This window comes from Panthera onca, chromosome A1 (genome assembly GCF_046562875.1).
Source record: "Panthera onca isolate mPanOnc1 chromosome A1, mPanOnc1 haplotype 2, whole genome shotgun sequence".
NCBI lineage: Eukaryota > Metazoa > Chordata > Mammalia > Carnivora > Felidae > Panthera > Panthera onca.
The window spans coordinates 189791425-189816291 of record NC_138339.1 but is presented as its reverse complement, the minus strand read 5'-3'; the positions used below and the strand labels follow the sequence as shown (position 1 = coordinate 189816291).

Below are 24867 nucleotides of genomic sequence, written 5' to 3'. Positions count from 1 at the left end.
AGTCCCTCTGGAGATTAATTTGGCAAAGATGCTGTGGCCGGAAAAGTCTTTTTCTGGTGAGATGTAAGAAAAGATAAAAGCAGTAAGTATTCATTTTTCCTTTTCCTCCCTGTGGTGACAATATAAAAAGGGTTTATCGGGGCGCCTGGGTGGCTCAGTTGGTTGAGCGTCCGACTTCAGCTCAGGTCACGATCTCACGGTCCGTGAGTTCGAGCCCCGCATCCGGCTCTGGGCTGATGGCTCAGAGCCTGGAGCCTGCTTCCGATTCTGTGTCTCCCTCTCTCTCTGCCTCTCCCCCGTTCATGCTCTGTCTCTCTCTGTCTCAAAAATAAATAAATGTTAAAAAAAAAAATTTTTTAAATAAATAAATAAAAAGTAAAAAGGGTTTATCTACCTTTTTTCTTGATTGCAGCATTAATTTACGATAACGTGTTCCCTTGTAGACAGTCCACTTATAGATGCTTTGGCCCTGGCACCTGTGTTCCTCCAAATTTTCGCTCTAAGAAATACTTCATGCTCTGAGACGACGTGTCATAAAATAATGTATGCATGGAAAGCGTGAATATGAGTCAGCATTTTTTCCTTTAAAATTGGTCAATCCAGAAGAAGACAAATCATTAAAAACCACCCTAAATATCAAAGGTTTTATTTCAGCAACATATTTTGAGATTCATGACTGAATCGGAGTAGATCATGATGAGAGTTTAAATCAAGAGGACTATAAAGCACTAACCAAAATGCTGACGACCAAAGAAGAGAGGTGATTGGGTAAATGTCAGCAGAACTACTCACAAACACGTTTTTTTGCTTTTACGAAAGCTTCAAATACAATGCCATTCTAATTAATTTTATTGATTAAAATGACAGTTTCTCTACATGTCAGGGTAAAAATAATCAAATAGTGTTGCCTTTAAACACTTCGCTTGTTGCCGAGAGGGTATCAATTTATCCTTTTATCCTTGAAACAAGATTAGATTTTCAACCAAAATGTGACTGGCAGAATCATAAAAATTGAAAAAAAAGTATCCTATTTCCTTTGAAAATATCCTGTCCAGTATTTGCCAGATTCTTAGCTTATGTTTGTTCTTGCATCCACAAAGCCTTTAATCTTGCCTCTCTTCCTGGAACAAAACCAGGGATCTCAAACAGCAAGACTTTTTCTTTCTAAATGTGAAGCTTTGGTGTCAAATCTTAGCCAGAATGTGTGCTCCCATGCACGACTACAAATCTGTGGTCAACAGGATAGAATCATTCTACTGTGACACCACTCGCCCTTTCTCCAAGTTCAGAGCAAACAGATCTTTTTGAGCAAAGTTGCCACAAACACCGGCTGGGGATAAACCACAAATGCAGACTCTTTTTGTAGAACTGATTCTTCTTTCTTTAAACTAGAAATAAACTCCCTTAGAATTTGAATACAAAAATTAAAGAGGTTTTTTTTTTTCTTTTTTTAATGTACTTTTTACCCAAATTTTGAAGGAAATCATGCTGGAATAAGACCTGTGAATTTAATATATTTAACTAAGTAAAATCTGAAAAAATATTTTTAATACAACTAGTTTATATTTCCCATTTATTACTTCCTCTCATTTTTCCATACCCACCCCCCCTTTGTCAGTTTTCTAGTCTTATCCCTTTTGTTCCCTTTATGCCTGTTCTTTGCTAAAGGGAAAGTTTCCATGGTTCAAATTTCTTCCAATTTCTTTTCTCTCTCCGTTTGATATTTCACAGTAGAACCACATTTGTATATTGCTTGATTTATTTTGCAACAGTTATCACACTCGATTCTCATAAACATCCTATGATACTGTCCTAAAAGGTACTATATACACCATTCTACACCTACCTGAAATCACATACCTAGTAAGTGGTAACATAGACACCCACAGGAATCTTCCAATTGTCTTCACCCCCTCCACGGAGACCCCGCAAGCAGGAACGTCTCTCTTCTTCATCAGCCTGACCTCAACAATTAGCATAGCATATGTTATACATATGTAAATATATATATATGATCATTGTAATATACTCGATACATGGAACAAATAAATGACTGAAAACTAGATCTACTTCTTATATAAGTAGGCGATCTTCGCCTTTTCAAAGTGCTTTTTAAAATGTGAACTCCTCTGCTGAGTACATTTTATGAATTGGAAAAATCAATGACTTTGGTCCGTAACTTTATTGATGAAGAAATCGTGGCTCAGTAAAACTATAAAACTTATCCGTAAATAATAGTCAATAGCAGTTCCAAGCTTAAAGCCTACAAAATATCAACTTGAGAAGAATTTTGAATCCCATATGAACCTGTGGGCTACTCTTTAAGGTTGCAGTTAGGTGAAGCGAGTTATGGCTAATAATTTTCGTCATTCTGTATAGTCCTGATACTGCATATGTATCTGTGTATGTACGTGTGCAAGGCTTTTGGGATATGAGGGGAAAGAATCTTACATGTTTTTCCTAGCTGTCTCTAAGCAGTGAATTGAATTAAACCCAATTATTCAGTTCCTTCTAAATTTTAAAACACGTAATTAAAAGATCAAAGCCTTCTAATATTATTCAAGCCAAGATAACAGTCCCTACTGATATCACTATTCTAAATTAACCCTCCTTTAAATAAAAAATACTCATGACCTGAAGCATTCCTAACATACGACATGTATGTTCACACGTGTGGTGCACACACACTATTTCTTAAAATAGTCATCAAAACTCACCGCCCTGCCTTTTGGCCCTCCAGATGGCCCACTGGTTCCGTTCTGACTGAACTCCAAGATTCCCCTTCCCTAATAGCTGGCTGCAGAAGTTGATGTTGCAGCAGCTGTTCCCCACGGCCAGTGGCAGCATTGCAGGCTTGGGTGTAGCTTTCAGTACAGTATCTTCAGGCTCTTCCTCTGCCTCCCGGTTTCGTGGCCATAACCAGTCCTTGATGGTTTAAGCAGAAAGGGGATTATGTATGCAAACATTTAAATGTCATCATCAAAAGAAGATTATTTGAAAGAACAAAAAGTATCATACCGGGTGGGACCTGTGGATCTCAGTGTCTTGGTCTCTGAAGGCAGCAAATAGGCTCATGGAAGAATCTGGTTAGTAAGATAAAGAGCATATTCTTTATGAGTTATTTGTCCATTTATTCAGTTAATAAAGAGTGTAGGATATATAAGGTCTCAATTAAGTGGCTAGGGGCTAAATGGAATTGAAGAAGAAAGAAAGAAATGGAAGTCACTATTTTAAAGAACTTAAATCACCATTTCCAGATAATGGGGTGCCTAGGTGGCTCAGTCAGATCATGAGATCTGACTCATGATCTCACGGTTCCTGAGATCAAGCCCCTGCCTCAGTTGGGCTCTGCGATAAAGCACTGAGCCTGCTTGGGATTCTCTTTCTCCCTCCCTCTCTGCCCCTCCCCCACTCGTGCATGCACGGCTCTCTCTCTCAAAATAAATAAGCTTAAAAAAAAAAAAGATTTCCAGCTAACATTTCAGTGATGTGTTTTCTCTGGGCCATGTGCTTCTGTACCTACTGGTCTCTTTGCCTCCAGTAGCCCTTCCCCCCACATCCTTCTTTATACCATTCTCCACGCTTTCCTCCTAACTAGTTAATGCTGATCATCCTTCAGATCTGACATCCAGTGTTGCCCAGTGGGAACCTTCCCTAAACCCACCTCCCAACCACAGGAGCTATCCCTCCTCATCGTGCCTTCCACTCTCATTCACCATTAGATCTAACTTTACATTTTATTTTTTAATTATATTTAAAATATATTTAATATATGCATTATATAAGAAATTGTTTTAATCATATTTAACTATTTTATTTAATATGTAGTATTATGTATTTTAATTATTTACTCTCTGTCTCTCCAGAACCTAATACCATGCCAACCATTCAGGAGGTCCCCAAGCCAATGTTCCCAAATAAAGAAATCAATTAGTAAATGATAGATATAAGACAAAATGATGTAAGCTCTTAGTGGTTAAATTTTCAAGTTTCGAGTCAGGCAGCTGGTCTTGGATCCTTCTTCAACATTTACTAGCTGGAAAAACTTGAGATAAGTACAGAGACTAAAGTTGCCACAAACCATAGGAGATCTTTTTTTTTAATGTTTATTTATGTGTGTGTGCGTGTGTGTGTGTGCATGAGAGAGAGAGAGAGAGAGAGAGAGAGAGAGAGAGAATGAGTGGGGGAGGGGTGGAGAGAGAGGGAGACAGGGGATCTGAAGCAGGTTCTGCACTGACAGCCAGAGCCCGAGGTGGGGTTCGAAATCATGAACTATGAGATGGTGATGTGAGCCAAAACCAAGAGCTGACTGCCCCAACAGATTTTTAGTAAGGATCCTATGATGGTTAATTTTACACGTCAGCTTGGCTAAGCTATGGTGCCCAATTAATACATCAAACACCAATCTAGATATTGCTGTGAAGGAATTTTTTAGATATGATTAACATTTAAACCAGGACACTCTGAGTAAAGCTGATTACCTTCCATAATGTGGGTGGGCCTCATCTAATCAGTTGAAGGCTTTAAAAGACTGAGACTTCCAAAAGAAAAAAGGCTGAGGCTTTCAAAACTGCAACATAGAAACCATGCCCAAGTTTCCAACCTGCTGCCCTACATGGAATTCAAACTCAAGATGGCAACCCCAACTCCTACCTGAATTTCAAACCCTACAAATTTCGGATTTTCCAGTCCCCACAATCATGTGAACCAGTTCCTAAAAATCAATCAATATCTCCCCCCATGATATATATACATACCTCTCTATATATTGTATATATTGCATACACATACAGATGTGTGTGTCTGTAATATTGGTTCTGTTTCTCTGGAAAACCCTGCCTGATACAGATCCATACTAGGGAACCCAAGAGAAGCCAACAGCCCTTCTTCACACAGAAAAGAAAAGATCGACTCAGACTCGTGGAGACCAGGAGCGTTCAGATGCCCAGTCACCAAGGGCCTCAGCAGCAGGCACTTACTTGCACTTCTCGTCCTAGGACTTTGCCCTCAGTGTGGCTCTGCTATCCCCTTCATCTCTACCATGCTCCAGGAACTGGAGACTGACTCCTCATATGCTAATCTGCTCATCTCTTCCCTGCCTCTTATCTTCTGCTGATTCATAGTTTCTGCCTGTCTTTTCATCTTCTTCATCTTTTCTGCTTCCTCATGACCTCGGTCTGTCATGATCTCACAGCACCAACACTACTCCACGGTTTTCTCCTAAGCCATCTGCATTTCAGCTCCCGCAGCTGGTCTCTTCCCTATCATTACAACTCCCGGATCACATTGCCGACACAGAACTGAGTTGACATAACTCATCTTCTAGCGCCAGATCATAGGATAGGTTTCTGAGCAGCCTGTGAAGCGGTTGCCTTTGGGACAATGAGCTACAACTGGGGAGAAGTCATGTGATGCCGTGCATGGCCATCTGAGACCGTTTCTTCATGGAGAACGATGACAAAGTTTCCCTTGGAAGGAGCTGTGAGTATATGGTTAAATGTCTACGAAAAGGGACAAGGCATTGGCAGAAAAGGGAGCAGCCATAGGATGATGAGAGCAGGGTCTCTCTTCCACCTTTGGGGAGGGATCAGTCGGCACCATCAACGGCTACAGTACAGACCACTTCTGACATGTGCTCAATCACTATCAGGGACAGGGAAGCCTTGGAATTTTCACTGGTTACAGTAATGAGAGGGACAAGTCAGATAATGATGATACTCAGTGTTGTTATGAATAATATAAACATTGTATTCACAGTGTTCACAGTACTGACACGAGCTCTGTTCTTTTATTCTTACATTATATTGGAGAACCTTTAGAAAGTTTTATTATTGAGGCACCTGGGTGACTCAGCCCAGATTAAGCATCTAACTCTTGATCTCAACTCAGGTATTGATCTCACGGTTCGTGAGCTCAAGCCCCCTGTTGGGCTCCATGCTGGGTATGAGGCCTACTTCAAAAAAAGAAAAAAAGAAAGAGAAAGAAATTTTTATCATTTTTAGGAGAGAAGGAGTTTGACCAGGAGCAGTCAAAATTCTACTGTAACGTTCATCTGCACGTTAGGGTAGATTAGCTGCCCCCTCTTGTATTCAGCTTCATGATGTTGTGGAAAACTGCAGCGAGACTTTTAAATGACCTCAGTGGGATTAACGTGGGCTCTTATGGATCACTCGTAGCTTGGGAAATATTGCTGAACTGAACTGTGGCAAGGGCATCACTGAACAGGCACCTGGTTGGTATGGAGCTGTACCTCCAGTAGCCTCTGGTTGTACATGACTATTTACATTTAAATAAATTTTAACAAAAGTAAATTAAAATTTTACTTCTCGGGGGATGCCTGGGTGGCTCAGTCAGTTGGGCGACAGACTTTGGGGCTCAGGTCATGATCTCACGGTTTGTGGGTTCAAGCCCTGCGTTGGGATCTGCACTGACAGCTCAGAGCCTGGAGCCTGCTTCAGATTCTGTGTTTCTCTCTCTTTGGCCAGTTTTTCAAGTGCTCAGTAGCCACATACGGCAAACAGCTAGTATAGTGGACAGCACAGAAACAGGGCATCTGCACCACACAGAGAGGTCTATTGAACAGTGCCTGAATGGCATGCTTGCTACAAAGCTCAAAGTAAAGGGAATGGGAACACAGTCTACCAGACCTTTTCTTACAGAAGGATGGCCTTAAAATTTCTAGGAAGTTACTCGTGAAGAGAGTTCCAGGAAGAAGAACTGTTGGTACATACTTACATACTGAATTTTTAAAGAAGCTGACCCATTTCCTAGAGAGTAAAATGAATACACTGTAAAATGTGGCCAAACACCAGAGCATGAAACCACCCTTAAAGTCCCAAGCCCCATTACATCATAGGAAAAGCATGCCCAAGGGACGCATGGGTGGCTCAGTGGATTGAGTGTCTGATTCTTGATTTTGGCTCAAGTCATGATCTCACTGTCATGGGATTGAGCCCCACATTGGACTCTGCACTGAGCGTGGAGCCTGCTTAAGATTCTCTCTCCCTCTCTCTCTCTCTCTCCCCCCACCCCCACCCTTCTCCCCAGCTCTCTCTCTCTCTAAAAACAAAAAATAAAAATTTTAAAAAGGCATGTCAGATATTGGGGCATAAATGAAGCGCTTAATTTAACAAGGCCCTTATAATAGCAACAAAAATCAGAAAATTGGTGTTTCTCCAGAGAAATTTTGTATGAGTTTTTGAGAAAGAATTCTGAAAGCTAGCTAAAACATAAAGCTAAGATGAGGAATTGCAAGTCTGAGGAAGGAACACCCTGGAATTCAGTAGAGAGCTTATAAGCCCTTCTCTGTCTTTAAGTTTTTCTATTTATTTATTGGGGGGGTGGGTGGGCAGAGGATCTGAAGTGGGCTCTGTACCTATAGCAAAGAGCCCAATGCAGGGCTCGAACTCACTCACAAACCGTGAGATCATGACCTGAGCCCAAGTTGGATGTTTAACAGACTGAGTCACCCAGGTGCCCCAAGTCCTCGTCTTGAAGACAGCCATGTTCTCACCTGGTACTGAAGATTCCTACCCAGGTGTTGGGAGCTGTGAGAAATGTAACCACATAAGCAGGACACAGAAAATTTCCTGTACTGGAAAGACTACAGGAAAAACTAGAAAGAAGATGACTTGATAACTAACCAGAAGTTGGACCGTTTCTGCACCTATAATTTCCAGCATCAACGGTTACAGAGCAGTTGACGTGGGACCCCACCAAGCTGAAGCACGACAAGAAGACTGTTCTGTGATGACTTAAGACTAGGTCTTCACATGTTTTTTGTTGTTTATTCAACAGTATGATGAATCACCTCCATTTACTCTTTTAACCTCACAATGGGCAAACCCCTAATTAACTATAATATAGGCTCTGAGAATATTTATTTTAATCTTTTTCATTGTAAACTTTATCCGTCAAGTTCTCTTAACCTGTTGGATTGGAAACGGGGTGGCTAATAGTATAGCCTATCATTCGTGTGGTTTGCCTCAGTGGTTCTGGTTTATGTCGTTGTTCATGCATAATTATTAATAGAGCTCCCTTTCACTCACAAAAGTCTTAATTTGGACAATAAATATACGGTTATCTGCCCATGATGATATTCTCTAAATGTGTTCCAAAATGTCAAGGGCAAAACGTGTTGTTTTCAGAGCCTGGTGGTTTTAGTGCCATTTTCCATCTCAGCAAATGTCACCTTAGATGGAAGACATTACTTCACCAAGTTGGCATTGTTGGCCATTTTCAAAACTATTTCATTTTGATGCCTTTTTTTAACCTGTCTGTACTTTTCAAATTCAATTTTAGTGTCAATTTTGCTTAGCACAGTCTTCTCTTCCTGTCCTTCATTCTTCAAGATTTTTTCCCTTTGGCTTTCTATTTTTTTTTTTTACCTCTGTTGTCTATTTTTCTACATTTACTATAATACATGTCTCCTATTTATGGTTCCCTTTCTTCCCACATTCAATTTGTCTGTCATGTTCTAAATGACTATTTTTGAGTAAATGATAACATTTCACAAACAACCACTGGTGGAATGGGCAATAGCTGATAACTAACCTTTTTATTCTACCTCAAATATATTATATGGAACTCAGTCTGATAGGTTAAAATTTTTAGTGCCTTTAAAAATATCTGAAAAGCAGCAATTGGTACAAATTTACCAACTGGCTTTGGGGATGGCAGTGTTTGCTTGTTTCTGGGCTGTAATACTCCCACCATGGATGACTTCAAGCCATCAACATGACATCAATCAATTTGTGAAAATTTAACAATTAGCCCTCATGAGCCAGTATGAGCTAGCTTCAGCAGAGATACAGAAATAAAAGTTCTGAAAAACAGATCACGTAATAATGGTTCCAATTATTTAAATTTTATATTGTATCATAAAAGGACAATAAGCTTATATGTTAAAAATATATTGAAAATAAGCTTATATGCAAAGGTTATTAAATAATAAAATAAGCATATATTGAAAAGAATCTTCTATATGAAAAAATAATATTGAAAAGTCTATCTGGTAACCAGAAATTCAGTAAGAGCTATTTCTGACACATAATAATGCCAGGTAAACGAACTTGGCTCTATTCCCCCAAAGATTATTCTCAGATCCCAAGAACATTATTATGCAAGGTTAGGACTCCAGGCTCCATGACTGCCACACTAAAACAAATCCATGGGCCAGAACATTCCATGCGTTGGAACAGAGCCTCAGGGTAGAAAGTGAAAAAGTCAGATGCTAGCAAAGCTATAGATCACTTTACTAGCTATCAAAAATCCTTTGGTATTCAGCAAATTTAAAAGATTGCCTTCTTTCTGTTCTGAGAGATTCCAGAAGACCTAAAGATTACATTTGGGATCAGTGGTTTTTCACAGATCTAAGCATTATTTTTATTTAAAGCCAATTATAGCTTTGTTTAGTCCTATGGCTTAATATATAACAGAAACTAAAGTAGCTTAGAGGTAGGGAAAGCCCTTTGGGAAATAAATAGTTTAAGAACTACCCACATCCATCCTAAAGATTTAATCAGATATAAGAGATTCCAACTGAATGCACTAACTAGAGACACTCAGTGAAGAGTGAAATGAATAGTTTCTAGAAAACATTCTCTGGCCAAATACAACATTACCTCTGAACCTGAAATATTTGGCCTGAAGGGGAAAAAAAAACTAAAGGCTGAAGATTTACTGATCCCAAATTTATGAAGATACATGTCTTGGAACACATCAGCCACAAATACTACTGTAGATTTTTCTAAAATCCATATGCCAAACTTCATATACAGATTAAAAACAAAATAGGGGTGCCTGGGTGTCTCAGTTGGTTAAGCGACCAATTCAGGTCATGATCTCACAGATTTGTGAAATCGAGCTCTGCATCAGACTCTGTGCTGACAATATGAAGCCCGCTTGTGATTCTCTCTCCTCTCTCTCTGCCTCTCCCCCGTTCATGCTGCCTCGCTCGCTCGCTCTCTCAAAATAAATAAACATTTTTTAAATAAATAAATTTTAAAAATAAATGAAATAGACTTGGGGCACCTGAGTGGCTCAGTAGGTTGAGTCTGACTCTTAATTTCCGCTCAGGTCATGATCTCACTGGTTTGTGAGATGGCACCCACACGTAGGGCTCCAGGATCCAGGCTCTGGACATGAGGACCTGAGGATAAACTCTTACCATGCACAATCCTGCCATTGAACTCAATTTTTAATATTTGATACTGTGACACCTGTTTGTGATCTGAGAGGAAAATCAGGAGCATCGGCAAAAGCTAATATAGAGCTTTGACATGGAAGAAATACTGCACTAACCCTGGAACTACCTACCCCCAGACTATTATGTGAGATTACAAAAGCCCATTATTTAAGCCACTCTTAGTTAGGTGTTCAGTTCCTTGCAGCCAACGATATCCCAGTCGATGCTGATATACTCTCCTTCCTGCCTCACTTCTACATTCCAGTCTACTCTTCGTGCCCTCTCCTGAATTCTACCACACTTTGCAGGCCAGTGTTCTAGAGATTTCACCTTTGGCCTCCTTATTATTCCATTCACTTTCTCTTTGTGCTTTCTCTCTCCCACTTGGATGATTTCAACTATGTGTATTTATTTACAGTTCACATAAATATTTACTGAAAGTCTACCATATGAGCCAAATCTTGTTCCATTTTCTAATGCTTTAGGAATATGCTGATGAATAAGAACACTGAGGTCTGGACAAGAGAAAGAGGGAAGACAGGGGAGAGGATTGAGGATCGTTTTATGAGATTCATAGTACAACATAGTGTCTATAGTTAACAAATCAGTATTGTATATTTAAAATTTTGTGAAGAGGATAGGTCTCATGCTAAGTGTTCTTACCACACATGCACGTGCACACACACACACACACACACACACACACACACACACACAGAAGGGAGGGGTGAGCAGGCGGAAACTCTTGGAGGTAATGGATATTTTATTACTTTGACCGTGGTGATGGTTTCACAGGTGCCTATATATCTCCAAACTCATCAAATTGTATACAATAAATATGTTCAGGGATTGTGTGTGTGTGTGTGTGTGTGTGTGTGTGTGTGTGTGTGTGTGTGTTTTGTTTTGGTACATCAACTATACTTCACTAAAGCTATGTTAATAATACAAAAATAGCAAAATAAAGTTCTCCTTTATGAAAATGTCCAAGTCTTTTGCCCCTTTTGTATGGGATTATCTTTTCATATTGCTTTTAAGGAGTGTTTTATTCTAGAGACTACTCTTTCTATTCTCTAAGTTTGCATAGTATGAATGGTTGTTTCTTAAAATTTTTGTAAAGCTCTGGTAAATTTAACTGGACCTGAAATGTTCTTTCTAGGAGGGCTTTTTCTTTCTTCTTGAGTCAGTTTCAGGAAGTTATATTTTTCCGAACTCATCTCTATGTTCAAATGTATTAGCTTAAAGGTTTCTAAAATATAAATTTAAGTCTTGGGCACCTGGGTGGCTCAGTCAGTTAAGCATCCTTTGGCTCAGGTTATGATCTCATGGTTCGTGAGTTTGAGCCCTGAATCTGGCTCTGCACGGACAGTGCTAAGCCTGCTTGGGACTCACTCGCTCTCTCTCTCTCTCTCTCTGCCCCTCCCCTGCTTGCTATCTCTCTCTCTCTCTGTCTCTCTCTCTCTCAAAATAACTATCTCTCTCTCTCCCTCTCTCAAAATAAACTTTAAAAAATAAAAAATAAACATAAAATATAAATTTAAGGCTAAAAATTCCTCTCTGTTCAGCTTTGGTTGCTCCCCATAAGTTTTTATAGTATCTTTATTCAGGTATGATTCTAAATATCTTCTAATTTATATTACAATTTCCTCTTTGAGCCTTGGATTACTTAGGACTTTCTTTTTTAATTTTCATATGTACTGATTATTTTTCTAGACATCTTTTTGTTGGTGATTTCTAACTGAACTGCATTTGTGGTTATAAAACATGCTCTGTATGATTTTGCTCTCTTAAATTTGTTTACTTCCATTACAGTATGGGATACATCAATTTTTATAAATAACCCATCTGTTCTTAAAAAGAAAGGCACTTTTTCAGGGGCACCTGTGTGGTTCAGTTGGTTAAACGCCGACTTCAGCTCAGGTCATGATCTCGCGGTTCGTGAGTTTGAGCCCCATGTCAAACTCCGTGCTGACAGCTCAGAGCCTAGAGCCTGATTCAGCTCCTGTCTCTCTCTCTCTCTCTCTCTCTCTCTCTCTCTCTCTCTGCCCCTCCCCTGCTCATGCTCTGTCTCTCTCTCTCTCTCAAAAATAAACATTCAAAATAAAAAAAAAAAAGAAATGCACTTTTTCAGCTCTTTGATGTCCTATATGTGACCATTAGATCAAATTTGTTAATACATTGCTTAAAATTTTCACTCTCCTTATTGATTTTTTAAAGTAAGCTCTACACCCAACGTGCAGCTTGAACTCAGGATCCCAAGATCATGAGTCACATGCTCAACCAACTGAGCCAGCCAGGTGCCCCATCCTTATTTATTTTCTTATTAACTAGTTCCATTACTTACTGAGAAAGATGTGATAGAATCTCTCACTATAACTGGAGAATTGTTTATTTCCTTTCACAGTTCTGTAGATTTTGCTTTATATAATGTGAAACTGTGTTATTTGGAGCATCCAAATTTGTTACATCACTTAAGGGAATCAAATATGTTTCCTTTACCTTTACTTTGGCCTTAAAGTCTATTTTTTTAATAAATTAATATAAGTGCATAAATTTTCATTTGGTAGGCATTTGCCTGATTGACCTTTTGAATTCTTTAATCCAATCTTTCTTTACCATATCCACTGCTTTTTAAATGATTCCATAAAACTACTACCACTGTAGCGTTTTGCTTTCCAAAATAAGATTATTCACTTCTCAAAAGAAACAAGAAACAGAACTGGTATTTCTGGAATTATGGCTTGTGGTTTTGAATATCATGGGTTTGCCATGGTAAACTCTGTTGTTTCCCTGAAGACCAGTTCTTGTTTTTACTGAGCTCACGGGCTCTGTTGGAAAAATATACATGTGTGGGTGGATGCCAGGACAGGAAGAGGGAAGATGTGGCCAGGAGAGGTGGTAGTGGGTATGTATGCAATGCTAAGTGTAGGGAGGATGTGGAAAATCCAAATGCCTGCAAGGTCCAAAGAGCCAATTGCACAAGGCAGGAGGGAACTGGCCAGACTGGGGATCACTTGCCCTAGAAGGCAGCTATGTATCATCTAGCAATCCTCTGTTGGAATGTTGCCAGATCATTTTCAGGAGCAACCTGAATCTAGATTTGGGTGGGAACTCTACCGAGTTTGAGAAACTGGCAACAGATTCATTTTTTTTAAATTCTCTTCCACTCATATAAATCACATCTGCTACCTACATTTGCAAATCCTTGGCCCCACCTGCAAATCCTGGAAGAGATTGCACTTAGGAGGAAGAGAACAACTAGAGAAGGCCTTTCCCCATCCTTGCTTGCCCTCCTAATTGGGCTAACCCACTCCTCTTTATAAAGAGAAATTCCTCCTAAGGAATGTAAATCTAATTCATATCCTAGCTCTTGACAAATGGATCTTGAGATCTTTGGCTTGGTCAGATCTTTGGCTTGAGATCTTTGGCTTGGTCAACCAACATAGCATGCTGGTTGTCCCTGGAGGTACAAACGGGAAAAGATAAGAAGCAAGAGTGGAGCTCACCCATGAAGGTGTACCGAACAGTCGCCACCAAAACAAAATCTGAAAGTCTGCCTGGGGCCCATGTTGGCAGCCCTGTGCCAACATCCAAATTTGAACTGATCTCACTTCTTCAGCCCAGGTCAGTGCAGTCTGAGAAAAAATATGGAAAAAAGAGGGAAGAAAATGATAAGATGTACCCCCCTCTTCAAAAAAAGATACGTATATGCAGGCAAATGCACATACAAAATCCTTACAATTCTTCTGCTCATTGTTATTATTTCAAAATAATAAAACATGTGTGAAATATATCCAGAGAACCTTTAGAATCTACCCTGCCACCAAGAGGAGGTGCTCCAATGGTGAGACGGAAAAAAAAAAAAAAAAAAAAACCCAATTCCATTGAGCCCCTCCCACTTACAAATTACCTTTGGCTGCTTTTGCATATGCTATTTTGTGTAGCGTTCAAAACAAAACTGTGAAGTACTTCTATTTTATAGTGCAAAAACTGGAGCACAGAGAAGGTAAATGACTTACCAAGGGCATAGATTTAATAAGTGTCAGCTGCCAGGATTCAACACTAGGTCTCCCGTGTGGAAATCCCAGGTTTTTCACTCTGTCACACCTTCTGTGGTTGACAATCAGACGAGCCTCTCAGCTCCAGCAGCCTGGTTCTTAGACAGCCTCGACTTCTGACAGAGCGTGGGAGCTGGGAGGGGCCAGTGCCAAGGATTCAAAACTGTGTGAAATCAGAATTGAACAGGACTCACGGCATGTAGCAAAGGCAGGACCTCCGGACAGTTGTAAGGAGACACTTATGTCTGTCTGATTGTAAAACTCCTGCGATTTCTCATCTTCCCCACAACCTTTTTCCCTCTCCTCCACACACAGACCTTGTACCCACATTACTTCTCTGAACATAAAAGCCATTTTACCTCAAATTCAAAGAAATTGCTTTGCTCTTTCCCTTTTTTTAAAATCTCTTTCCACAACCCAATCAATTACTTAATTACTTTAGCTTAGCGAACTTTAGATGAGATTTCACTATCCATCTTCTTATATTTTTAGTATATTAAGATAAGTCAGTATGTATTTCCTCAGGTAAAGAGTGCACACTCTGTCTATAGATTAGAACATTTTGAATAACAAAAAATTCCTTCCTCTTTCATTATTCTTCCCATGAACAGAATTTTATTTATACCTGTTTAGAAATACTGATCACATAAAGTGCATATCCGTAGGATGCTATTCTGACACACTTTTTTGACTGGTCATATGGTCATTGTATTGAATTCATTGCACAAGAAAACAAGGTATTTTCTTTTAGCCAAAAAATAAATAAATAAATGAACAACAGAGTAAATTATTAAACTAGTTCTCGTCCTCTTCAATATGCACAGTACAAAATTTCTTAGGGAATTGTGATAAAAGACATTTCACTAGAAAAGAAAATCCATAATTCATACGCCATCTCTCTGGTTAATTCTCAGATTGACCCTTCAGAGCAAAGTCTATAATCATTCTTCAGCATTTTCATCATCAAAAGTTTATCTTACTAATAAAAGTTATACATGTGTAACCCATCTCCCAACATTGTGAATTTTAACTAATTCTTGGGCTTTATTAGACATTTTGGGGATCCATTCTGAAGTGAACAGCTTCTCCCCACTCAGTCTGATCTCAGGTCCACCTTGCTCATAATTGCTTTGTATCTCCAAAATTTATAAGGGCCGTAATAAAGCACTTAGTAAAGACATTGTCTTATTTGCCTCAATGGGTATCTGTCACAGTGCCTTGGAATGAACTGTGGAAGGAAGGGAGAGAACACATGGAAACTATAAACAAGTAGGTCCTTGCCCATGGAAGGGAGAAAAGAATTTAACTCTACCTTCCAACATTCTTCTGGCTGGTCTAAGAATCAAATTGACAGGAGACAGATTAACAGGGGAAAAAAATCAAAGTCTAATAACCTGGATACCTCCTGCACACAGGAGAGAGACCAAGGAAAATTGAGAAACTCACCAAAATGGCTAAAACCATCATCTTAAATATCACCTCCAGTTAAAGGCAAAAGAAGTTATTAGAGTTGGGAGTGCCTTCTCTGTTGGTCTACGGTTCTTCCTGATACTAAGGAAGACACCTTTACAAATGGAGATTTCTCTTGCACGTGTAAAGTCTCTTACTTCCTGTAACTTCCACTCAGTTCTCAGAGTTTCTTTTGCCTCTGCAGTTTCTTAAAAATAACCATCTTAGAATAGTCAATATGCCAAAGAGGCATATCTTGGGGTGGCAAAATTTGCTCCCTTACACCCACAAACAAAATTAAGCTTTAAATATAGATTTCCTGTACCAATGACTCAAGCCAATTTTGAAGAGTTCTCCCATTTCCATTGGGAAGGTACTTGGGAAAACAGAATCCTTTACATTTAGCTGAAAATTTACTTTATAATTTTGTTGTAAAATTATAAGTTTTCAAAAAATACTTGCTTATCAATATATTTTCACAAACACACAGACTCATATAGCATGTACTGAAATTCTTTGCAAAAGGAAACCATCCAGCTTTCTGACTAGATTATGTTCCATCCCTTTTTACGAAGCAGTTATTGTCATATGAGGGGGTTGATGATTATAAAAAGAATTATGTTTCTCTGGGTTTTAATAGAAAAATTTGCTTTTATGAAGAACATTTAAAAAATCTCTAGCAGTTTATTTCGTCCATTTCTAAAACCAAAATTCATTACCTTTTCTTGAAACATTTCACTGGGCATCACAACTTGTGTACAAATAGATCCCCCGAGGGCCCGCATTATCCTCAGTGACACCTATACTACACTGTCCCATAACTCAGGAGCCAGCCCAGTGAATCATGGTCAAATAACAGCAGAAGAAGGCGAAGTCTGAGAATATTCTGCTATTGACTAAAGAGGATAAGAATGTCCTGGCTGTATTTCCCCCGCTTCATTCTAGAATCATAATAATCTACAACTCATACCTACATCCATTCCATAGAGTGTAATTCCAATTCTATGATATCTTGTACAACACTATTTTATGCTGATAAAATACAGGTCTATCTACCTCATAGAAATTGGAATGGGAAGTAAAACAGTGAAATGATAAATATTCAATATATAGCAGAGAATTCTCTCTCTCTCTCCTGAAACAGTGAATCTTCTAGGTTACTTGTTCACAAATGTTTTGTCCCATGTCTGGAGATCTCTTCAGCAGATCATCTTCCCTACTGGTCCCTACTTGCCCGAACAGAAAGGACTCAGCAGAATAAATGGATCACAAATGAGATATCAAATGAAAAATATCAAGTCAATTAACAATTTCCAGAGAAGAAAATCACTAATTTTGATATACTAGAATATATAAGTGACTTGTCCAAGGTCCATAAGATACACTTATAGACTGTATTAGTTTCCCAAGACGGCCATAACAAATGACCACAAACATGGTGCTTAAAACACCACACCTGGGCACCTGGATGGCTCAGTAGGTTGAGCGCCGGATTCTTGATTTTGGCTCTGGTCATGATCTCATAGTTCGTGAGTTCTAGCCCTGCCTCGGGCTCTGCCCTGACAGCGTGGAGTCTGCTTGGGATTCTCTCTCTCCTCTCTCTCTCTGCCCTTCCCCCCCCCCCCACAAAAATAAATAAATAAACATTTTTTAAAAACCCAGAAATTTATTCTCTCACAGTCCAACAGCCAGATGTCCAAAATTAGTTTCACTGGGCTGAAATTAAGATGTTGGCAGGACCACATTCCCTCCAGAAGCTCTAGGAGACGATCCTGTCCTTGCCTCTTCCAGCTTCCGGTGGCTGCACCATCGCTTGACTTGTGGCCACATCACTCCTACCTCTGCCTTGGTGGTTGTGTGGTTTACCCCTCTTCTGTCTGTGTTTAAATGGCCCTCTGCCTCTCTCTTGTAAGGACATCTGTAATGGCCTTTAGGGACCTCTTGCATAACCCAAGGTAATCTCATCTCCAAATACTTAACTCAGTCAACATCTGCAAAGACACCTTTTTCACAATTACAGTTTCCAGGAATTAGGAGGGAGAAATCACTGAGGAAAGGCAGGGAGGACTTTCAGCTTACCACACAGGCCAAGACCACAGTTCAAGAATGTAAACGTAAGCCAAGAAAATGGTGAAAAGAAATGTGAGTTTCCCACAAGCCTCACACCACACCTTTCTCAAGTCATGATTGTGGAAAGTCAGCTGTTTGGAGAATGTGAGTCTCTCGGTCTCAGTCACAATGATGTTAATAGATTACCTGCCTTCGGGCCACCATTGACCAGTTGAGAAGCCGATTCCTTGCCACTTATCCAATAATAAAGATACATGTAATGAGGGGGCGATATTCTTACCTGGCCCTGAAGTAGGATAGAACATGTTCTCGGATTACCCTTCAATGCTTTCCCACAAAGCGTTTTAGTTTAAAATTTGCCTGGAGACCAACAATTTTTCTAAGTCATTCACAGAGTACTGTCACTGACAGAGTTACAAATAGGAAGGCAGAGTTTACTTCCAAAAATGTCTGGCGAGGCGCTGGGGAAGTGTCAGGTCAGCTCAGGTCACTGGTGCTTACCTTTTAGCTGCTAATGTGTGTAAATAATCGTTTGCTGGGGACCCAGCTGCTGCACTGGTGATGTGCGGGTGAAACTAAATGGGGATTCTAGAGAATGAGAACGCAAACCGAATTGTAAGCAAAATTATTGAAACAAGCCAGCCCTCCGTTTGAAGCATCATAGACCAACCCAAGAAAAATGACTAATGGGTAACAATACACAGTCCTGACAGGAATCATAAGCTAGGAAGGAAGTTGCATGTAAAATAATAATAAAGAATATTAAATTGGCACCAGGCCCTGCCAGAGACAAATGAAATCGGAGCAGATTCCCACCACCAGTCACTTACTCAACCCCTTTGAAAATGTCCCTGGCAGACAAAGAATGCTTTCACGCACACTCCCTTTCTGCTAGAAAGGAATGTTTTCTCTGGAATGTTTCCTAGCTGGAAAGGGCAGATAAGGGATGCCCCTCTGAAAAGGAGGCCCTGAGAGGCACCCTTCTGGCCAGTTCATCATCCTTCCTTGGGGAACCAAGGTGAGAAAACAGGCTCCTTTTATCTACTACCTGTAGAGAAAATGATGCACTTTCCCCAAGATAACCACAGTTTGACAGCTTTTCATTTCTTCTCTTATAATGTCATACTTCTCTTTCCTATACATAGAAGATATGAACTCATTTTTAACTGCCCATGCAACTTAACATTATTTTTCCTCCCAAGTGATTCCTTTTCGTCAGAAGGTCATTTGAGGTCTTCCTGGAAGTTTAAGCCCAAAGGTCATTCATTGGTCACTAGTAAGCAATGAACCCCTGCCTGCCCAGCTCTGCGTCCCTATCATCAGATTGTAAGCAAAACCCAGCCTCAAGCTCCTGGCACAGACACCAGCTGGCAGCAACCCACACACACCCCTGCAAAAGAAAGACAGGCAGCAAAACTCTAGGACAGGACAAGCGGTCCCTAGTCTCAGATGGCAGCTTATCTCAGCCCTGTTCTAATCACCTGCTTATTCCTCCTTGACTTTATTGGCCTATTAAGACAGCAGCTCTCAACCCTCAGTGCCCATGAGAAACATCTGGGGAACATCGATAAACATAATCGAAGTCCCAAACCCTCCCTCACGCACAGAGTGAATCAGCCTGAGGTGGGGCCCCCACAGCAGGACTTTTTTTTAATTCCCTAAGTGATTCTAATGTGCAAGCATGTTTGAGTATCATTGTTCTACCTGCTGGCTTCTGTTATTTTTGCCATCCATGTCTTCCCAGACTCTCTTCCATATTTACCTACCCAGGCCCACCATATTTATCCACTTTTCCCCATCTTTCTAGGGTCATTAAAACTCCCATTTTGCTGCTTGATGCCATGGTACTGTCTTAACTCTTCTCCAGACTTCACACATTGCCTGGCAAGACTTTCTTTCTGTTCTTTTCCAGGTCCTGGCTTCCCCTGGCTTGCCCCAATGGGACACCCACCAAGATCGCAAAAACACCTCAGCAAGAGTCTGCCTACCCACCGGCTGTTCCCTCCTTCACTTAAGCCTGTCCCAGATCTGACAAGTCACATAACCCTTTCCTCTTGGAACTCCATAACATTCAACACCTTGGTCCACATTTGAACCAAACGCCTTAGCATGGCTATACCCTTACCTACCTATGCATTCAGAACTAACGCCATGTAGGGCCAAATAGCTTTTTTGTTGTGGGAGGCTATCCTGTATGTTATCAAGATGTTTAACAGCACCCTTGGTCTCTGCTCACCAGACGCCAGTAGCACCTTTTCCCCCAACTTGTGGCAACCAAAAACTCTCCAGACATGGCTCAATGATCCTGGGGAGGTAAAGAATTACTCCATCCCCTGCCCCATTGAGAACCACTGCTCCACCTGTATGTCCAATCTCCCAAACTACTTCAGTCGAGTTGTTTTCTTCCACTATCTGGCATATATTTCTTCCCAGTATTAATTTTCACCCAGTTTACAATCTGTGATTCTGAAGCATCTTCCTCCCGAATTAAGAACCTTCAGCTTTGATTCACTTCCCAAATGATGCCAATCCCAAAGCAGCTAAGACAGATTCTCACATCCTGTGGTCATCCTTAACCCTCCTTTTGCAGATGACCGTTGGGAAGTTTCTGTGAAACACATTGCAGGATAGGGTTCAATCCATGCAGTTATTTGGAAATCTCCTTAAAGTCACTACTGTGGGGGAGACTGGCTGACTGTCAGTTGAGCATCCAACTCTTGATTTCGGCTCAGGTCATGATCTCATGGGTTCCTGAGATCGAGCCCCGAGTCAGGCTTTGCGCTCATGGTGTGGAGCCTGCTTACGATTCTCTCTCCCCTACCCTCTCTCTCTGCCCCTCCCCTGCTCACTCTCATTGTCTCTCTCTCTCCAAATAAATAAACTTAAAAAAAAATCACTTCCCTGATTTTTTCCATTAGATAGCTTTGTTGCATAAAGACTGGCCTTACGCTATATGCCCTGTAAACACTAAAATGCTAAATGAATTTATGTAATGGGAGTGTTAATAGAACATAAACCAGGACCTTTTTTTCCCTAGATTTTATTTTTAAGTAATCTCTACACCCAACTCAAAATAAAACCCTGAGATCAAGAGTTGCATGCTCCACCGACTGAGCCAGCCATGTGCCCCAGACGAGACCAGGACCTTTCTTAATATTGGAAATGTTAAATTAATTTTTGACTCTAAACACTCTTATCCTCTGAATAATTATTTATTCCTGCCTCTGACTTGTGGAATGGGGATTGTAATGTTCTTGAAAAGCCCTTTGAGATTCCACATTGGGCGGAATTTCATTTCAATTCGAGTACCAACTCTCAATTACTTGAGCTAATGGAGAGGGACAAAGCACCAAAAATTGAATATTCACATAATACAAATATACGCTTATACTGAAACAAACGTGTATTCTCACATTTTCAGAAATTAAAAGGTTGCCAAAAGTTATTAGGCTGATGTTATTGCATGACTCATAACTCTTCCACTGAAGAATTGCAAATATGTTTGAGCATTATGTTACTGGCATAAGACAACCAGAAGAGCAACTTTCCATAGTTCTTCACTGTGATTAGAGGTGATTTCAATATCAACGTTGTTTTGATAGGTTTATATGAGAATTTTTGTTCTAAAATCAGGATTTATATAAGTTTACTCATTCAACTTTCCTATATATGAAAAGAATTCTTACCTTTTCATAGTTACATTTCATGCATTCCCACTACCCCAGGCAACTAACCCTGTCCTCCCACCATTTCCCCTTTCGACATGCAAGGGAAATTAACAAGTGCAAGGGCTTCCGGTTGCTTAGAGCAGTACATAGAGCACAGAGTTGTTGACTAGACAAGTATGTTTTTGTATCTGCAAACTGAAAAGTTATTTTTAACAAATATACTTCATTTTGCTTTAAAAAATATCATGGACATAGCTTGTAGGTTACTAAAATAAAAGCGTGATCATTGGGGTCTTTTTTTTCCTTTTTGGGAGGGGTGTGTGTTTTAAGCTTTTAGACTAAACCATTTTTGGTTTAACAGATGCACGGTGTTAATTACTAAGAAAGATAGAAGTGCCATAAAGCTTTATTAATAAAGTTTCTTTTAGCTATACATCTCTTATGAAGACTATGGCAAGTTCTTTAGAACATAAAATACCACCCAACTTACACAAAACTCCAAACTTTGGATTGAGGAAAACATTTCTACATTGTTTTTTCATACCATAACTGCAGACTCATTTTCTGAGAGACAAAGACTGAAGTGGATGGCGTTGATAATCACTACATATCTCCAAGATCCATGTCATTCACAGAATAGCTAACAATAATCCCCATTGCACTCTAGCCCTTGTTTTAAAACTTGTGGATAAGGAAATTGCATATCACAATTAAAAGAGTGAGTTTCCCATAGTTCGTCACTACAGCATGTGGCAATTTTAACTTCAACACTGTTAAAGAGTTGACTTCCTTCTCTTTCTTCTTTCTTAGCTAGTGACCACTTTTGTTTAATTTGCTGTAACTAAATAAGAGTCAATACCAGCCTCTTAACTAGGAAGTCACTAGCAGATTTATCAATTATGTCATAAAGTAGAGTGGATCAAAGATACATGTCAAAGGATTCAAGCCCCAAAGACTCTCTTCATGTGTTAGATACAGAAGCTAAAACAATGCATTGATTTGTCTTACTTTTCCCCAAATTGACTCAAACCTAGAATTAAACTATATGATGATAACATGAAACTTTATGGAGAATTCTTCTAAGATACTGGGAGAGGGAGACTATACATGCCAGCAAAGAAATAAAGCAACAATATAATAAAGTTTCACTGTTATTTGTCATAGTTTAGGCTGCTGTAACAAAAACACCATGAACTGGGGGGTTAAACAACAAACATTTACTTCTCACAGTTCTGGAGGTTGGGAAGTCCAAGATCAAGGCACTGGCAGATTTAGTGTCTAGTGAGAGGCCACTTTCTGGTTCACAGACAGCCAGCTTCTAGTTGTGTCTTCACATGGTGGAAAAGGTTGGAGTACAAGGTTGGAGTATCTGGGTGGCTCAGTTGGGGAAGCATCTGACTCTTAATTTCGGCTCAGGTCATGATCTCGTGGTTTGTGAGTTCGAGCCCCATGTTGGGCTCTGCGCTGACAGTGCAGAGCCTGCTTGGGATTCTCTCTCCCTCCCTGTCTCTCTCTCTCCCCATCTCTCTCTCTCAAAAATAAATAAATAACCTTAAAAAAAACCAACCAACAAACAAGGTTGCCCTCTTGGGTCTCTTGTATAAGGTCACCAGTCCCATTCTTGAGGGCAACGCCCTCATGAACTATTCACCTCCCAAAGGCTCCACCTCTAAATACCATAACATTGGGGGATAGGATTTCAACATACAAATTTTGGGAGGACACAAACATCCAGTCTATAGCACTGTTGTTGTTTCTTACTTATATTTTAAATGTAACACTCCCAGATGGAGCAGGCAAAACTTTGACTCGTGGAAAGTACTAACACTTAGAACACACATAGTTCTGAGCAGAAAGAAAAACAACAGCCCCACTACTGTAAGGTCAGAACATCATGGCACAGACCATTTATTTTTTTAAAAGTCCTTGCAACTGTCATTTTTAAAACCCACAACCCTCATCAGAACATTTGGAATAGTATACTCACTCCCGTGTTCCAGGGAGGTCAAATTTCCTTCCTACATCTCTTAAGAGGCACCTCTTGAAACTTTCCAGTTAAGATTTTCAAAACTTTGTAATAAATAACAGCCCTGGATGAAGGCCTATAATATGGCTCTCAGTGAACTTGACTTTCATCATAAAATGGAAACATTTGTAAGATTCTGGGGTTTGAAGCAGCTGCCATCTAATAACTATTCAGAAAAAAATACCCAAATTAGTTTAGCTCTTATTGTAATTTCTGTGATCTTCAAGTCAGATAGAAGGATACTCATTTCTATGTATTTATTTAGGAAACTACGGTTATAATTTCTCAAAAAATATATATGCATAAAGAGGGACTAATGATTCTTAGCATGTTACCAAAAAAAGTAAAAGGTAAATTTTAAGCTAGTTCTTTTTCTCCCTAATACATAAAAAAAGAATGAATTAACATGAGCATTCATTTCAACAAACTTTTACTGATGATTTATTATGTGCTGGGTACTGTGTTGAACCCTGAGGCAAATATAAAGAAATAAAGGATCGCCACCCTTGCCCCCTTAAATGGGAAAATCAATGTCAAGGAGGAGTAAAAATTAAACCCACACCATAAAGCAGAAGCAAGCAGCCTAAGTCACCAGGGAGCCTAAACTCAGGGTCAATTTCCTTCACATTCCCTTCCTCTAAACTGTGTGGTTTCATTCTATGCTTTTCAAAGAAGACAGATAAAGGCTGAACAAGAAGATACTTCTATTGCCCCTTTTCTTCTAAATACAGAAATTAGGGCTTGCTCTAACCTTAGATTCTTTCCCTCACCCACCTGGAAAGTAATAGAATGGAGAAAGAAAATGAATTAAGGAGGAACAATTTATAACTAACTTGGGAAATGTTGTCTGTTACTGTAACAAAAGGGAAGTCCAAATAACTAATTTTAGAATGTGTCATTACTGTGCTTCATCTTTTTTTTCTTGTTCTATGCTTTTATTTGCATTGTAGTTTTGCATATAAATGAATAAAAAGACAACACATATTCATTCAAGTTGTAAATAGTCATCATTTCTCCGTTATTAATAAAAAGCAACAGTCACACAAAGTTATAACAACTAAAAGTGCTTAGTCCTCTCCTCCTCTACCCATGTCAAAGCAAGTCCAAGGGAACGGGACTCCCACTGGATCCAGGATGCCCCTCATCTCAGCTCCCTTCAGTGCCCAAGGTTAACACCACCCACCTTGGGCCTCCTCTCCTCCCTCCCACACTACCTTCTACTTAGCAATCCTGTGCTTCATCTTTTTCACTTAGGAAAAATAGGGAGGGGTGGGGATCATTCTTAGTAGCTATAAATGTATTTAAAAGAATCGTTGGGGGGCGCCTGGGTGGCTCAGTTGGTTCAACAGCTGACTTCGGCCCAGGTCATGATTTCACAGTTTGTGAGTTCAAGCCTCACATCAGGCTCTGTGC

General features: G+C 39.8%; 1 long non-coding RNA gene across 1 annotated transcript; it reads right to left on the bottom strand.

The window, feature by feature from the left end:
- Positions 1-400: 400 nt before the first annotated feature.
- On the bottom strand, positions 401-14758 carry LOC144615745 (uncharacterized). Its single transcript, XR_013554322.1, has 5 exons — positions 14203-14758; positions 13690-13818; positions 3019-3083; positions 2718-2925; positions 401-1959 (listed from the first exon to the last, which is right to left on the bottom strand). It is a non-coding gene; the product is annotated as an uncharacterized LOC144615745 (long non-coding RNA).
- Between the last annotated feature and the right edge of the window lie 10109 nt (positions 14759-24867).